The 19,278-nt window shown below is 37.3% G+C and overlaps 1 long non-coding RNA gene across 1 annotated transcript; it reads left to right on the top strand.

Annotated features, from left to right (window-relative positions):
- Positions 1-5,189: 5,189 nt before the first annotated feature.
- Positions 5,190-6,769, top strand: LOC145094240 (uncharacterized). Its single transcript, XR_013703235.1, has 2 exons — positions 5,190-5,875; positions 6,595-6,769. It is a non-coding gene; the product is annotated as an uncharacterized LOC145094240 (long non-coding RNA).
- Positions 6,770-19,278: the final 12,509 nt, after the last annotated feature.

The following is a 19,278-nucleotide window of genomic DNA, read 5'->3' as shown; positions in this document are numbered from 1 at the left end:
TGGGAGTCACCTTTGCATTTGAGAGAAAGGTTTCAGCATCGACAAGTGGTCGGGGATTCCGAGGGGTTTATTCGGTTTGAGTTGCGGAGTGGAGTTATTATGGATGTGGTTTGGAATGGTTTTGTGTGTATGGAAGTCAAACATGGTATAAGGTTTTCAGGTTTCAGGCAGAGTAATTGGATTTTCTATTTGTTGGTTAAGTGTGGCGTGTTAAGGTTTGTTTCTTCATCAGGGTGTATGATTTCTTCTAACATTGGGCTTCCGTAGCAGTATTGGAAGGTGGTTGTATATGTGAGATGATTTTTTTCAGTTCTATTTGGGATTCGGGAAGTTCATACGAGGTCGGCTGGTGTGGTAGAGTAAATTATAAGGAATAATTTCCAGGATGAAATCTAATTTAAGTTAGGAAGAGTTGTAACACCCGTTCTCTAGATTAGATCAATGTAGGGCATAAAAGGAGTCAAAGGCATGATTTTTGGAAAAATAATGTGTCACTACGAGACCATATGATGGTCACGACGTGACAAGCCAAATTGAAAAATGCCTATCGGGAGGATTAGTCACGGTGTGACATGTATTTGGTAAGGACCTGACAATGGATGCAACCCAATCCCATGATCTTGTAGGGTTTTCTTCATATTTAAGCACCCTAAAATCAGATTTAGGGTTCATTTCTCAGCCTCTATCTCTCTCAAACCTTAGAAACCATAACCCTAGTCCGTCTTGGTGGTTTTGGCTCATTTTGGTGGTTTTGGTGCTTTTTGAAGGAAGTAGAAGGAGAAATGGTGCAAGGATCAAATAAGAAACACTTTCTCATCTTTGATATCACCATCTAGACCATTTGTAAGTATTCAAGCTTCTACATTTATGGTTTATTCTCTTAGATCTAAGTTGTTTTAGTCCCTTTGGGTTCAGGTTTTTGATTTGAATGAATGGATGGAATAAAATCGGCAACTTTATGGTCCTCCAGAGTCCCTAGAGCATCATATCTTATGGATCTAAGAATTGGTTGTGGATTGTGAACCTTGCAAGATTTTTAGGTCATTTTCTTGCCTTTTGACCTAGGATGGGTAGAGGACATGCATGGACCATACCTATCCATAAATTTATCATTTCTATGAACCTTTGGAGTTCCTTAAAGCTTTTTGGAAAGTTAGAGTTGAAGACTTAATGGATTAAGGAATCAAATCATTAATATTTTGTCTTAGTCAGTGGTCACGTCGTGGCATGGAGAGTATCACAACGTGACGATGGAGGATCCCTCAATTATCTTGTCTTATTGTCTTAACGGCATAACCAAGGAGGCTTCACGTCGTGGTGCCTGCTAAGTGAATTGTCCGTTACCGATTTGGCTGAGTTGGTGTGAGATCGAGTTGGAATCGGGTTGAATGCATTCTCACGACGTGACCAAGGGTTGGTCACGACATGAGGGTCAACTGTTAGTATTGTTGGTTTTTGACTTTAATCATTGAATTTTTGGCATGATTGACTTTTGGTCAATTTGTTGGATTCAGAGTATAAGCTAAGGTTGGACCTTGTATGATTTGATAGTGTGTTGTGGCATTGGTTGCATGGCATTGAGTCAAGTGAGTCTTGTCACTATACTATGTAGGATGCTAGTTGTCATTGTGACTCTTGCATTGGTATGTTGGGTTGGGCCCATATGTATGATGGGTTGGGCCCATATATATGGTGGACTGGGCCTGCATGTATGAAGGGCTAGGACCGTTGGTATGATAAGTTGGGCCCGTTGATATGCATGGTATGTGGTATTTTGAGGAACTCACTAAGCTTCGTTCTTACGGTTTGTGGTTTAAACATTTTCAGGTACTTCCAGTTACAAAGGGAAGAGCTCGACATGATTGCACAACATCCCCTTGATTTTATTTCGCATTGTTATTTGGTTTCACTCTAATGTAGAGAATATTTATACTATGAATGGTTTGGAAGATTTGGTTATATCTTTGGGTGTTTGAAAAATGAAAATTTACTTTGATTTTTTGATGTTATATAGGGTTTGCTTATGAATGGGGTTCATTGCCAAGACAAAAATGGGGTTGAAACCCTTCCTTTCTTGACGTTGGGGACAAGGAGACTCATATTTTTCAAAATTACAAAACAGCCCTCGAAGTTCGGTCTTTTAAGAGATTCTACATTAACTCGACTACCTTCAGCAAAATAGGTTTTAGGAAATATCACGATATCCCCTCCCCTAGACTTTTATATACCATTTATCATCATCATCATCATCTTCGTTGTTGTTGTCATTTTAGCTCTTTATTTAATTTAATAGATAATGTTAATATCAAAAGATGCATGCATGGACATACAAATGACAAAAATGAATTCGATCGAAATGTAAGTTAAGGTTGCCACCGTTGTACCCTTAGGATGATCTTGTTATTCGGTCTTCCAAACTCAAGAGCTATTTTGTAAAACTTCTCCTATATCCAAATTATATTATAAAGTCATACAATGATAACCATTTACCGACCAATTTCCATTATAATTCATATTTATTAATATTTAAGAATAATTTGAACTTAGTTTACCTTAAAAAACTTATAGTAGTCCATGGACATTGTACACAATCATATCATTGTCGTTCTTTTTTGCAGCTTTTAGTGTTATTTTCTTATCCTTGCTCTCAAGTTTATATTTAGGATCCTCTAGCTAGCCTAACCACGTTGACTGCATGTAGCTACATGTATATTTCCATATAAATAATCATCATAGATCCCTAAGACTACTCTTATTCACAATCAAAACCAATCCAAATATCAATTAAAAAAATAATTTCTCTCCTTTTGCACCTACACAATCCAACTAAACTAATTTTTCACACAACTCAACCCAAACCAAAATTTTATATTATTTATAACTAATTTTTATTATATTATACAATCTAAAGATTATACCATTTTCAATTTATAATCCAACTTTTTCTACTATTTTTAAGATTATATAGATAATATAAAAAAAATTAAAAAAAATCTTAAAATATATTGATATTGGTCTTTATTTGTAGACAAAATTATTTTATGTATTTTAGTGTGTTTTATATTTTAGTGTGTATTTGTAGACAAAATATATCAATGTTGAAAGTGCAAAAGAATTATAACAAATAAATAAAAAAAGGAAATGAAAAAGGCGATTGAAGTTCGGTGGAGCAACCTAGTCGTGGGTTTTAAAAGATTATTTTATTTATTTATTTTTTTTTTAAATTCAAATATAGCAACCAACCAACCATTTGATTGGGAGAATGGTCTAATTAGCAATAAAGAGTTCTTTATAGTAAAACAAAAACAACCCACAAATCAAAAACTAGTTTATTAAAATAATAAATGTTCCAGGCCTCTAAAGAATATGCAACCAAAAGGTTCCATGGTGCCAACAAATTAATTTGACTTCTTTTAAATATTGGCTCCAACATGCAAATAAAATACACATGTACGTCATATCCTCATATGATATTTCATAGAATCATGGGCTATTGAAGAACCCAAGTAAATCAATAATATACAAGGGATCAAAAGGAGTCGACATGGGAAAAGCATAGAGTCTTAAAAACGTTGTTAACAACTTTCTATCAGCGTAACATTTCCAAACCATAAACAAGAGATAAGGCAAAATTCTTCACGTCCAAAAACATGGCTCGTGTTCTCTTATTTTAAAAGCATTAACATATCATCATCATGGCCACGATGGGTCTGAAAAATAAACATTGAATGGATGAGTAATGAGTCCCATACGCTAACGTATCATGAGTTCATGACCCAAAGCATAAAATTTTAAAAAAATAAAAGTTAAAATGTAATTAATATGGTTAAACCAACTTATAATCCTTAATAATTGATCTCTAAAAAATCTATATCAAAATATGAAAAAGGTAATAAATTATAGTTATAAAATTATCAAAAATAATTAATAATAATCAAATTAGGAAATGAGTCCTTTTATGACTTTAACATTACTTTGTACACACTCTTGGACTATATGTATGTTACATGGAAAACGACACTGTATCTAATTGCTCTTATCCGCAATTACAGATTAACCACAACAGAACTAATATATTTCGTTATTTATTTTATAAAATAACATTCGACAAGAAGACAAAATGTTTTAGATTTTTTTAGATGAGTTCTATAATCATAAATCGTTAATTACAAGAAGTTGTCTAAGATTTAAACAAAGTGGTATATGGGTTTTGTCAGCTTATACAATGAAATAAATGTATCATCAGTTTATATTGTTAGGTTTAGATTTTTTTTATTTTATTATTATTATTTTTGAACGGCAAATACAATATATTCTTAAAGTGCGCTTAAATCTATTTATGTCTCTTGAACCTGAACCTTAGGGGTGTTCGTTTGGATGGATCGGTTTGATCCGATCCAATCAAGTGAATCCAAATTTATTTCGGTTTTCAAAACATGGATCCGAATAGTCTTAAACTAAATTCAAATCTGATCCGATTCGATCCAATTACAATTCGGTTGGATCGGTGTTTATAATTCGGTTTTCAAAAACCGAAATATTTTAAAAAGACATATAATTATAATATTACCCAATTTTACACAAGAAACGAAAAAATTTATTTAGTTGTGATTTGAAATTTACATACAAACAACTACTAAGCAGATATATTATAGTTAAATATTTTATAGATAAAAAACTTTTGAGAGATAATACATATTGATGTTTTTTTATCGGGTGAAATGTTTTGAACCTATATGAAAAAACAAATTACAAAATCAATAGATAACTATAGATATATATTATAAATAATAAATGTTTATTCGGTTCTTATTTTATAAACCAAAATCAATCCGAAATCCAAAATAATAATTCGGTTTTGTTGAAAACCAATCCAAAAATCCGAATATCCAAACCAAATAGTCCAATTGGACAATTCGGTTTTATCCAAATGGTGAACAACCCTACTGAATCTTAAGGAATGATAATACCTGCCACATTTTAATCAAGTTTAAATCTACTTTTATTATATGCATGGATTTTTTTTACTAAATAATAATGACTGGAAAATATATTAACGTATTTACAAAATATTTACTAAAACATGGTGAAAGTAATTTAGAACTTAATTTTATATTAAAAAAACATAAAAATAATCTTGTCGTTGCTAACCTCCCTGAGTTAAGTTTGCCGATAGCCTTGAGAATTGAGATGCGAATGGGTGAAGCGCTTTGGTGGCGACGAGGCGTTCTATAGATAGAAACTTTGAAGAAAGTTGCCGGCAAGCCCCTCATCGCCCACTCTTCTCTCTTCTATCATCGTCATTTTTTCTTGGCCGGAAATTGCCATGTTAAACTAGAGGAAATAATTATTGTTTGATGAATAAATAAGCAAAGGTTGTCTCCATTGATTTTTATGAAGAGTTCCAGTCAATCACATAATCAGCCCACAAAAGGTCGTTCGCAATTGGCACACAAACCTGTGTTCATCACCATTCAAGTCGATGTTCAGGATGTAGATTTTTACACTTCGAAATATTGTTATCGATCTATTACATACCGAATTTAACTTTTTTGCTCGATTAATGTAGGGTGTATTCAATGGTTAACGTGGAATGTATTTGAAAGATTTGGATATAGTTCGGTGCATGATTGAAGATGCGGAAGTTAATTGGATAACGGAAACTTGCTGCAGATTTGATTGTAAGAATAATCAATTTCATAGAGGTCAATGGTCATATCGAAGAGATTAGGAATGGGATCACCGTTAGTTATTAAGGAGAGATCCGATCATTAATTCATTATATCGTTGTAACATGACACGTTGAAAAATTATTTCTAATGGGTCTTGCAGATTTACATTGGATATATCTCCCTACGGATGACATCGGAACCAGGTATCCGTTTTTGCAACCGAAACCGTCTCGAAACTGCCAGTTTTGGAACTGGAACCGCCTTAAGCGGTTACGGTTCCGGTTCTGGTTTTCATTTTTTCGGAATTTTACACGTTGGGTACCCGTCGGAACCGGTTTATATATATATATATATATATATATATATATATATATATATATATATATATGTGTGTGTGTGTGTGTGTGTGTGTGTGTGTGTTACTTAGACCAGTTTAGAATATAATGGTCCGATTTTGTCCGTCTTTGGTCTGAATTGATTTGATTTGAATCAAACTAAATTACGGTTTTATCGACAAAAGATAACAAAATTATTGTAACGGGGTTACCCGCTTCCGGAACCGGAACCGCCGGTTCTGAGACTGGTTCCAAACATTTAAGAACTGCCTAGAGCGGTTCCGGTTCCGGTTCCGGTTCTAACTTTCTAGGAACCGTCGGTTCCTATTTCGGTTCCGATTCTCTCCAAATGAGGCTGGTACCCGCTTACGCTCATCCCTATATCTCCCCACAATTTATTACACACTTTGAGAATCTGATTGTTGAATTAGAGAATACCACAATAATGATATATCTTGTATAAAATAAATATAATTCATGTATAGGGAAAAAACAGACAAACTCATTATAGTTAAAGATGTTAGAGTGGAACTTATGACTAACTTAGAGCAACTCTAATGGACTTGCAAACTACTTGTGTTTTGCAGGCTCAATTTGTTCCAGTGGACCTGTAAACTTGCCTGCAATTTTGTGTGGTGCTACAACAAATCAGCAAACTTGTGTGGAACTATTCATCACCACTAAACATATATATACATTATAATATTACATATATTTATTTTTTAACACTTATTTAATAATAAGAAAGCTTTGCTTTTATAATTATTATATTAAAATATGTTTTTAGTGTATGGTTGGACTTGAAAATGGTTTTTGTGGGTTTCTGTATAAAAATAGCGTGATTTATAGTGTTAGCCTTGGAGTTGGTCTTAGGCATCTACAATGAGGGTTGAATGAGGGCTTAAAAGAATAAAATTGAATATAATATAAAAGAGAGATGATAGATTTTAATGAAGATTGAACGCATCACAGAAATTATTAGTACAAAATGCTAGATTTTTATAAATTGAATATAAAATACTTGTTCTCTCCACCATGACACTCAATTAAACCCATTTCATTCAACCTTTACTGTGGATGACTTTAGTTGGGTCACGTAGTAGGAAAAAATATATTTGTCTGAGAAAATGGTGATAGCTAGAAAATGTGATGTTGTGACATGCTCTGCAGGGAACTGGTTGCTTGTAGACGGGTTGGTCCTGAAGGTTTACATGAAAACACAACACATAAGAATCGTTAAAGGACGACCGAGGGTTCTACTGTGATGTCGCTCCGACGATCTAGTTAGTCCTTACTTAGAGAGAGATTAGGGTAAATTGTATTGGGAAGAAGATGGATCCCTTCCTTGGGCAAGAAGAGATCCTTTTATATACCTGTTACTAATGAAATGAGGTGACTCTCCGATGTGGGAGTGAGACGTGACACTCTCTTACCAGGAGAAGTATGCCCACGCTAACTAACTGTCAGGTGACGTCGGTTTTGGGCGTCATCAGGCTCCTTGTCATGACCTAATTGGTCATGAGAGAATGAGAAGATCATGAGGAATATTCTTTCCTCGTGAGGGAAAAAGGGCTATCATATCGATGTTGGCCTACTTGGGCCAAGACCGGATCTTGGCCAAGGCCCTGACTTGATAATGTCCATTCAGTGCTTTCCGTCAAGCTTAACGTGGCCGCATACGGTAACGTTAACAAGTCCCTTAGACCAGTAGGCTTTTGCGTTAGTGACGTAGCAGAGTCGTTCTGGTCTACTTATAGATACGTGGCGGGCTGCTATTGCTAGTCTGTGCGGTTGTCAGGAGGGATTCGCCGTTCTTCAGCGGTTTCATCATGAGACGGTTCACTTCTCCTTTAGTAGCATTTAAACCTTTGTTCCTCCAGGCATTTCCTCCTCACTCTCTGCTTTTCTCTTTTTTGCTTTCTTGCTCCAAAGAACCCTTGCGACCTATTCTTCCATGGCTACCGCTCGTCCTTTAGGAAGGGAACTTACTGTTGAGGAATGGGAATCCTTCTAGTTCTGATTTGGGTTTGTCCCCGAACATGGGGTTCAAATCCCTCTTCCCGATGCATCTCTCTATAGTACCCCCGAGGGCAAGGTTGGCATTCTGATTGCCTTGTTCGAGGCGGGTCTGCGTTTGCCCACTGCAAACTTTTGCAACCTGATCATTCGTGAATATGGGTTTTCTATAAGGGAACTGACCCTAATCGCCATAAACAAGATAGTGGGCTTTGAGCTTCTCTGCTGTGCCCTAGGCCATCAGCCAACTGTCCCGAAGTTCAAGCACTTTTTCAATGCTTCCACCTAGTCTGGGACTCGGACCCTTTCTCGTCGGTGAGGAGTCCCTACCCTCATCCATGATAAAAAAAAATCCAAAAGAATTGGCAGGAGAAGTTTTTGTGGGTGAATAGTGACATTGTAGTGCTAAGCTATTTAAGGACTAAGGCGTATGTGGCCGCGCTTCAACGCTCTCTGGTGCTGACAAAGAGCTGACTGATGCCCTAGATGTAAGTCCCTAATCTGCCTGTGTATCAATTAGATCCGTTTGATGGTGCGGAATCCCAATCAAACTGATGATGTCAGATCAAATAGATGAGAAGAAGAAGAAGAAGAAGAATATGAATCTTCAATGTATTGAATAGATTGGAATGATGCTCCTTTACATGAGATTCACACACACACACACATAAGCTCCTATGTTCTCTTTTGTTCATCAATCTCTACTCCTCACCCCTAACACCTATATATATACAAGGGGAACATGGGCCGGAGAACATGGGCCGTAAATGGGTTTACGACCGTAAACACAACCGTAAACACATATACGGCCGTAAACACCAAGCTGTTTACGGTCCAAGACACAAAAATACATTTTCCTAGAAAAGTAAAGTATAAACCATATTTTTGATCCAACAATCTCCCCCTTGGTTTATAACTTTCTTTTCTAAATGACCCAACAAGCTCCCCCTAAAAAGTAGTTGGCTTTTCTTATTAATCTTCAGTTGGAGATTGGCTTCAACTTTTATCTTCGATGACTTCACAGCTTCAAGATGAACTTGATGAATCTTTAGTAAATGACTTCATCTTGAGCAGTTGGGCATTTTTCAGAATTTGACATTTAACGCACATTGGGTGAGGAGGCTTCTTGTAGAGATTCTTGAAAATTGGTGCTTTCTGCTTGAGAATCTTCAGAGAGAACTTTAGAGAGAAATAATCTTCTGGATCACTTCAGCAGGTTCATAGATAGCAGCAGACTAATTGAGGAGGCTTCAATGCAATCCTTCACATAATCTTCAATTTCTGCTTCACCTTGCTTCTGGGGGTTGAAAGATTGAATGTTGAAAGAATAGTCTTCATTTCTTGCTCCTTTGAATGAAAATTCTTCGATGATCACGGATGAAGCCTTGACTTAGAAATCTTCGATACAGTCTCCATGAGTCTCATCTACACCTGAATTCACTTTTCAAGACAAAACAAAACTAAGCACACAATATTTTTGGGTTTTTCATATTTTCTGAAGAAAAAAATAAAAATAAAACAGAAACAAAAATATTTTTTGATTTTTGATTTTCTTGAACAATAAATAAAACAGAATATAACATTATATTTATTTATTTATTTATTTATTAGTTTTCTGATTTTTGTTTGATTTTTTAAATTTCTTTTTAATTCTCCCCTTAAATTTGTGCATAGAGGAAAACTATGAACAAATTTAACAAGAAGAATAATATCTGGGATCAAGGTTGTGAGACAGCCTGAACCCACTTATCGGTAGGGGTGTCTAAAAAAACCGCAAAACCGAAAAACCGAGCCGATCCGGTCAATCCGAAACCGAAAAAACCATAACCGAAATAAACCAAAATCGAAAAAAACCGAAACCGAACAAAATGGGTACATACGGGTCGGTTTCGGTTTTTACATTTAGATATCCGTGGATACCCAAACCGAACCGACATACACACACACACACACACACATATATATATATATATATATATATATATATATATATATATATAGAGAGAGAGAGAGAGAGAGAGAGAGATGTGTTCTAGATTTAAATTGAAATTTTAAAACAATGCCACATAGTAGCATAAATCACGTTCATATGCTTTTTATCGAGTCTAACTTATTTATCAAATGTATATTTTATGTCTATGTATATTTGATCATATTCATAAAATGTATGTTTTTATGTGTAAGAGTTGAATTTTTTATTTTTATTTTTGTGAGTTTTTGGTTTTTATAGAAAAATGATTGAAATAAAGATAGTAGTTTCGATTGATTATTATTTTTTATATTTAACGGATACCCGTGAACCGAACCGTGGTTACCCACCATTATACGGTTCGGTTCGGTTCGGTTTTTTTAGCAATTCGGTTCGGTTTCGGTTAGTGCATGCAAGGTACCCGCCCCGCTGTCACGGTTCACAATTTTATTAATATCCGATCCGAACCGCCCCTTGAACACCCCTACTTATCGGTACCTCTACCTTCATGTCTATGTCTGGTCGATCACCGGTATTGTGATCCACTTAAACACGAAAAATTTGTGATAAATTTTGGACAAGCTAAGAAAGACAAGACATTTTTGATCCTATATTTTTAGATAAATTTCCTAGGGACCATTTAGCTGACAACGACCAGGAGTATTGTTGTCCACCTAAATTGAGCAGCGAGATCAACAGACAATCAGTAAGTGTTCAATTTTAATTGTACTAAAACATGTTTCCCGCTTCCTGATGTGCTCCAGCCATCAAGGACTTCCAGAATACTCCTTACACCGAGTGAGCAAACAATTATTAAGAGAGAAGATAGATTTAGAGTGCATATGCTATACATCCAGGTCGGATCTCTTCCAATCACGCAAAGGATGAAACATATGACTTACTGAAGTTTTAGAGGGATTGAGAAAAAGAATGATGCATATACTGTGTACCAGGTCGGATTGTGAGTCACGCAGAGGAGACAATATATGGCTAACAGATAGAAAGAATTGCATAGATAGAAGATGCAGAGAGATAGAATTGCATATGTTACAGTCCAGGTCGGATCTCTCGATCATGCAGAGGAGGCAACATATGGCTAACAGACAGAAAGAAAGAAAATAACTTTTTATAGAACTAATTTATCGGAATTCCCCAGTCACCCCATCAATACCGGAATTAAGGACAGAATCCGCACATCGAGGAAAAGTGAATCCACAGTTCTAGATACAGGTTCTTTTAGTGTGACCGGTAGATTCCCATGTATATCTCCCTGCTCAACCTATCCGAGCGTCATATTGTTAGGCAAAACGGATCTAACTAGTTCAATATTTGTCAAGTCCTTGAATTCCTTAAGTTCAAATCTTCCTAGTCAAGTCCATTTAGAATCTTTCGTGCCTACCAACGCATCGAGCACAGAGTGTAGACAATTCAATTTTGGTACGTTACGCAGATTCAGATTGCCCGTTATCACTTCCCAAATAATACCTACTAACGAAAAACTATTAAGAAAATGAAAAATTGTCTTTAAAACGAATCACAGTAAGATAAATTCAGGAGTATAGAGAAGAAAACGCAAACCGTAATTCACCGATTGAATCTGCATCCAGAAGGTCTGAGAATAGCACGCATAATCTCAGAACAGATCCGAAAATTCTTCATGTCATTAAGCACAAACCCCATGTGATCCCTTCTTTTCTTCCCTTTTTTCCTTTCCCGCAAAGGACACATACTCTCGAACAAAGTTCTGAATATTGTACAGTTGAGAGATGCCTCCTATCATGTGCCTGGAACAGCCACTACCAACAAACCGAAGTCGATGATATGCCTCCATAGCTGCTCCAACACAGAGCGGGATCAGTTGATCTTTCGAACCCAGTCCATTTTGAAACTGGGTCGACCTTTGTCATCAATGCAGGGTACTCTCTCCCATGACATATCCTATTTATCACAAACAGAAGACGATGAAATATTTCAGTCATTAGAAGATTTGGGAGAGTGAACCTTCAGAACTCATCTGTAGTCGGCTTTAACCCATTTCTTTTTTGATCAGATGGGTGGCTCAATACTTGCTTTTGAACTTGTAGTTGGCTTCTGAGATGACCTTGACCTAACCGGTCTTTATTTCACTAGAGTATCTCTTGGATTGGGCTTCTTGGCCGACATTCCCTTCTTGCCCTCGGACAGTGAAAACATGTACTTTTCTTTATTGTGAAGTTGTTTCTTCCTGCCCCTGGTGGCCTATCCTTGCCTCGTTTCTTGTTGATCCCACATGCACACTTGCAACAAGCACTCTGTTGCGCTGGAATTGGTGGCCTGTATTTCTCAACGGCAGGTTGATCAGAAGCAACAGAGTTCGAAGCAACAGATTCAGAGCTCAAGGAGATGTTGGTTTGGTCAATGGTTTTCTCCTTGTTCTCATATTCTGCTACTTTACTATCAGACACACTCTCTTCAGCTACTTGCTTGGATTGATTTAAGGATTGATCTGCAGGGGAAGTAGAAACATTAGTATTTCCAACATAATAAATCCTCCTGAAACAAAACCAGATGGCTTGCCATAAACCATGAATGGTTCTTTGACAATCTCCTCTTTATACAAAGGTTGATATTGATATGTATGATTAAAAAGAGGAGGTACATTATCATATCCTAAACCCTTTGACTGATTATGTTTAAATTGCATGCAATGGTCTATCATGTTGGCAACTACTTCGCTTGATACATCAAACCTTTTAAAATCAAAATTTGCAATTTCAAATTGCCCTTTTAATTTATCAAGCTCAGTAATTAACTCAACATTCAATCTCTTGATATAATCATAATGTTCACATTTTTCACTGTAGTCTTGCTGAATTTTCTTAAAGTCCTTTATTTTTGTTTCTAATTCAGCCTTCAGGGGTTTCTATCATTTTCTGAGTTGATATCCTTCATATCTCAGGTCCTCAACTTCTCTTTTTAATAAATGAATTTGTTCACGAAGAATTTTAATCGTATCTTCACTAGATAGTGTACATGAAACTTCACATGATTGAGAACATGAAACTTCATTGACCGGAAGGTTTGTTTTTCACACTTCAAAGCGTCAAGCTCTTCAATTACATCAACAATACTAAGACGATTGAGATCTTTTGTCTTCTTGATGACAACTACGTTCATATCCCACGATTTCAGAAGTGAATTCAGTAGCTTTTTGTTTATCTCAGATTTGGTCAAGAAGATCCCAGCTATATTCATCTCAGTAGTAAGTGTAGTAAATCGTTGCAACTGAGCTTCCGGGGTTTCTCCGGGAATGTAGTTGAACATGTTGAAATTTTGTCTTAACATATCTTGACGGTTGTCTTTCATGTCTTCAATTCCCTTGTTGACCTCAAAAGCCATTAAAAGCACAACTCGAAGCTAAAATAAAACTTAAAAGTCAAACCCTTTGACTACACACCTCAAAAGTCAACCTTAAAAGTCAAATTTAAAAAGTCAAACTCAAAAAGACAAACTTGAAAAGTCAAACCGAAAAGCTAAATTTGAAATCTTAAAAGTTAAATGAGAAAGTCAAAATTTAAAGTCAAAGGTAAAATTTTAAAAGTCAAAGTCAAAGTTTTAAGAAAAAAAAAATCAAAATTAAAAACGAAAATTTATTATTATTATTATTATTTTATTTTATATTTTATTTTTTTATTTTAAAATTATTATTATTATTATTATTATTATTTGGTTGAAAAGGGAATTTTAAATTAAAATAAATTTGAATTTTGGGCTAAAAGTGTAAAAAATGCCAAAATTAGGAACAAAAGGTAGTGCTTTTGAATTAAAATTGGGAGGGAAGGAAGAAAGGCGTGGTTGGAGGAGTTGGTAAAGCATTTGGTTTATGAACCAGAGGTCTTGGGTTCGATCAAAGGCACCCCCAAATCCGTTTCCCCTTTTTTTCAGATGCGAGGCGAGGAAGTAGCTGTGAGGCGAGGCTGCTGCGAGGCGATGCGATGCGAGGTGCGAGGATGCTGTTGACCACGAGACCGAACACGTGCGAGCCGTATTCTCGGATCGCAAACTACAAATCGTGAACCTCGGGCTGTGAACTCTGAAACCCTAGCCGCCGACCGCAAACTCCGCCACCCCTCGCAGCTGTTGACCAAAAACAGTTATTTTTGCCCTTTTTTGCTCCAAAACTCGATAAAAAACCCGTTTTTATGAAAAACACGAAAAACAAACCCCCCCTAATTTTCAGAGATCTATCTAAAAAAGCAAAAATCTTTCAAAAATAAGATCAAATAAGCTCCAGATCTGACAAAATTGACTGATACAATCCTTGCTCTGATACTAATTGTAAGTCCCAAATCTGTCTGTGTATCAATTAGATCCGTTTGATGGTGCGGAATCCTAATCAAACTGATGATGTCAGATTAAATAGAAGAGAAGAAGAATAAGAGTAATATGAATCTTCAATGTATTGAATAGATTGGAATGATGCTCCTTTACATGAGATTCACACACACACACACACATAAGCTCCTATGTTCTCTTCTGTTCATCATTCTCTACTCCTCACCGTTAACACCTATATATATACAAGGGGAACATGGGCCGGAGAACATGGGCCGTAAATGGGTTTACGGCCGTATACCTGTTTACGGCCGTAAACATAACTGTAAACATGTATACGACCGTAAACACCAAGTTGTTTACGGTCCAAGACACAAAAATACATTTTCCTAGAAAAATAAAGTATAAACCATATTTTTGACCCAACACTAGAGAAGGTTAGTATCAATGGTGAGGACTGGCTCGACTGCTTCTTAGCCACTGGCGGGATGAGAGCCCCGTGGAGGGCTCGTGGGAAAATGCCTGAGTTTTTCATCAAAAGAGAAGGTATGAGGCTTCTTCTTCTGTTTTCTCTTACCCCCCTCCCCCCCCCCCCCATTTTACTCAGTAAAGTACTTTAAAATCGGTAATTTTGTTAACCGTTTCTACCTTTGTTTTATTGTCAGATGTGGAGGAGGTTATCTCCTTAGAGAAAGCTCTTCAAGGTTTATTCGATGGTGATCTTGAGTGTCGCGATGTCGACCTTGTAGAGACTCTTCCACCCCCTGTTTCTGGTCGGGGAATTTGGGCTTTATATGGGTCTCCCATCGGCACAGAAAGTACTATTGGCGCCTTCGAGGATCCGAATCTACAGGACGTTGTTGTTATTAGTGCTTCTCAGAAGGATCCTACCCCTTATGGGTCCCCAAGGAGTCTCCGATGTGTCAAGAGGCGATTCGCTTTGTTGGAAGCCTCTTCCAGCAGCAGCGTTGAGATGGCTAGAACCAAGCCCCCGCTTCACACGAAACGTAATCTAAGTTTCATGCAAGGGAGTTCCAAAGGTTCCACCGGTGCCCCCGATGAAGGGCCTCCGAAACTGCTAGAGGGGGCACACAATAGGGCGACTGAACTGCCCGGTCATACAGAGAACGAAAACCCCGACGTGACCTAACTTGATCCTACTATTGTTGGATTAGGTGTCTAAGCTCATAAATATAATTGGTTTGTACTTGATTTGATAGTAGCATGGTCCTTTTGGGTTGCCTTCACCATAGCAACTTGACAGGATGAATTATGGAGAAAGAGGTATTTTCTTATATAAGGAAAATTGTAGTCTTAAACCCTATTACCGGAAGTGAAAGAGACTGAGTACTTGAAAAATTATTTGCAGTTTTATAGTTTAATAAAACTGATGAAGTGTAAGCTTCCTGTAAACCAAAATCGTGTTGTTAATCCCTATGTGAGTCGCTATATGTAACATCCCAATTTCGAGTCCAAAAATTTCATTTTAATTCATTGAGTATAAAACATTCATAAGAAAACTACGTAGAAATATATCATTTTGTAAATCAACATATCATGTCTGAAAACCCAAATCATAAAATTTCAACATGTTAGAGTGCAATCCCAGAATATCTCAAGTGTGGAAAATCAATGCGTGTGTGTATGATGTACTGCTACCGCACCAGCTCTTTCCCCTTCACTGAAGAGGTACCTGAAACCAAAACTGTAAACTATAAGCACGAAGCTTAGTGAGTTCCCCCATCATACCATATACAATACAATCACATAGTATACATACTTCCGGGCAATTCTGGGGTGCCCGACCCACTTGGTACGACCATTCTGGGGTACCGACCTACCCATGTCAAGCCATTCTGGGGTGTTGACCGTGAAACCAAAACTGTAAACTATAAGCATGAAGCTTAGTGAGTTCCCCCATCGTACCACATACAATACAATCACATAGCATACATACTTCCGGGCAATTATGGGGTGCCCGACCTACCTGTTACGGCCATTCTGGGGTGCCGACCTACCCATGTCAAGCCATTATGGGATGTTGACCGACCCGTGTCAAGCCATTCTGGGGTGCTGAGCTACCCGTCGGTCCTAACAACCGACCCTCGGGGACTATTCCCCATACTACCACTATCACATATAACCTATCATGCCAGCATATAAACATATCATCACATGCTGTCAGGCATATCTGGGGTGCCTGACCTACCCTTCGGTCCTAACAACCAAGCTCTACTATTATCACATATAGCATATCATGCCAGCATATAACATAACAGGTAGTAGCAAACCTAGATGATATCACAAAGACAATCATCTAACATACAACTCCTGCTGGTGGGCCGACATTGTGGCCGTAGACCCATTGCTACTGGAAGGTAACTCACCTCGTACGAGTAGCTGCTGATAATCTGTGTGGAAAATCTCTGTGTGCTGCTGCTCCGGAAATCCTCCAGCTATAATCCCCACAAAAACACTTAGTCAGAGTCTGATATCTATTCTTAGGGTAAAATGACCATTTTACCCCTGACCAAGTCCAAGTTAAAGTTAAAGTCAACTTCCAGTTGACCTGACTTGCCGAGTTGGGCCTCCAACTCGTCGAGTTCCTACCCTTCATCTATCCTTCTTCACGCATCTACTCGTCGAGTTTAGCAATGAGTCGACGAGTTCTCCTTCTAAAACATCCTCGCATGAACCTTTATCCGATTCGCTGAGTGGTATGAACAAATCGTCAAGTTCATCTTCATCCCACAAACAAGTCTCGTCCTTGACTCGCCGAGTTGTATGAACAACTCGTCGAGTTCATCTTTAAAGTTGGGAGATTGCCTTGGACTCGCTGATTCTGCTCATGCACTCGCCGAGTCCTATGAACTCGAGGACTATGGCTTATCCCAATACGTTGGGTCACTCCCCCGTACCCTCTAAAACTTTACCAGCACTCTACTGGGTCTAACCTCGGACTCGCCGAGTCCCAAGAACGACTCGCCGAGTCGATATTGTCCAAGTCTATTTCTTCGATTTCTGGTGTACAACTCTTGTCCAAATGATAGATCTAGGTCCCTAAACTCGATCTAGCACATAAAGTTACGAACTTTACGTGCATGCATGGGACTTTGAGTCAAAAAGGCTCTAAAAGCGACTCTTAAGCTACATGGGGGCTTCCATGGGTGCAAAAGCAGCCCTTTTCTGCCTTGTAACTCCTTCATGGACCTAGATCCGAAGCCTCAACCCCCAACCATGCTTGCAATCATGCTTGATTACCAAGAATGGCTTATAAAAGCCCTAAATCTCCCAAAAAGGGATCTAGCAAATGAACAAGAAAGGTATCGACTTTATGCCTTCTGGGAACTACAAATGATGCACAAACGTGAACTCCCTTGGTCTTCTCTTGATTCCTCTAGGATTTACCTTCTTCTTTGAGTTCAAAATCACCAAAAAGCACCACAAATGCCTTAGCTCTTTACACAAACGGTTAGGGTTTGCTATGGGGGTTTCTGGAAGCAATAGGGACGAAGGGTGGCTGGATGAGATGCTTAAATAGGGTGAAAACCCTTAGATTAGGGTTTTGTCTAGTCAGAGTCTACTCGTCGAGTATGGGAGCCGACTCGACGAGTTGGGCCTTCAACTTTCCGAGTCCCAGGCCAAAAAGTCAAAATACTTAAATAGAATACATACCAGGAACCAGGTGCTACACTATAAACATGCTTGGTACGACTAAAATGCCTATCATGACGTTCTTCAGGCGTTGGTTTCGGTAAGATATTTGTCACCCTATACTAGCCTCGTCTAGCTGTAGCGAACAACTCAGGTGTGGGGGTGTCAACCCTATATAGATCTATACACAATTACCTCGCTCCCTCCAAGAGACTCTTGTTATAACTAAAGGACTTACGATGTACGCCAGGTAGGTACGGCGAAGGGAAGTCTCACAAGAGCCTTAACAGATTTACGTGAACTATGACTCCCTTTATTTACAAAATAAGATAATTATGCCTTTAAATAGGTATGTGTACCTTTGAAAAGTATGGTTTGTGACCTCCAAAGTATACAGATTATAGTTTATTATGTTTGTTTGTCAAGACAATTTATTTAATCATATATATAAATACATATAAGTTAAGATGTCTAGATATTTTAAAAGAATATATCATATAAAATTACATCTCACACAAGTATAAGAACTTTTAGGATGATAAATACAATTTCTAGTTTTTGACTTTTCTGTCCATGTTTTTAGAAACATTATACAAAAATCATCATAACTCGAAATTTGGATCTGTAAAATCTAAGAGTTTGGAAAATGAGTCTAATTTGTTCACAATTTTAATGTCCTTAAACTAGTGTGAAAATGTTCATCTTCACAGACTGGTCCGAAATCATTTCTGAAATGATAGACGGTTTTGTAAAAATCGCCAAAAATTGTGGAAAAATCGTATAAACGTGTGCGAGTAGTCCTTATAAAGTTATAAACCTGAAATATTTACATATTAAATAGTTTTGAAAAATATTATGTTCAAGATGATCACAACAGTCCATAAATGGAGCATAACTTTTCTGTTGCAAGCTGATGATTAAGTTTAAGTTATACATGTTTGAACCCAATACTCATTTTTGCTATTTTTGAGTGTATAACTCATATCCACAAGTTTTTATGCAATATATATGTTAACAACCACATTTCTCATGATTTTTATGAAGATGTATAAGATAAACTCCATGTTCATGCAAATACTCAAAGGTTAAACACATTACACACCGGTACTTGCAATTATCCATTAGTTAAACAAGATTTGACTTGTATTCCCCCCCCCCCCCCCCCCCCCGCCCCCAAAGAGTATGAAAAACACGAAAAGTATTGGGGTATGAAGCTCACCTTGGTGTTTTCGTGTGATAGGAAGAAGAAGTAAGAAGAAATGTAGATCCTAGCTTGAACTTGGTGAGATTCTCTAAAATGGGTAATGTTCTAAGAGCT

The sequence above is a fragment of the Lactuca serriola genome, chromosome 3 (assembly GCF_051521515.1).
Source record: "Lactuca serriola cultivar US96UC23 chromosome 3, Lser_US96UC23_V15, whole genome shotgun sequence".
In the NCBI taxonomy this organism is placed as follows: Eukaryota; Viridiplantae; Streptophyta; class Magnoliopsida; order Asterales; family Asteraceae; genus Lactuca; species Lactuca serriola.
The sequence above is the reverse complement of the archived record's forward strand: the minus strand, read 5'-3'. Positions and strand labels throughout refer to the sequence as shown.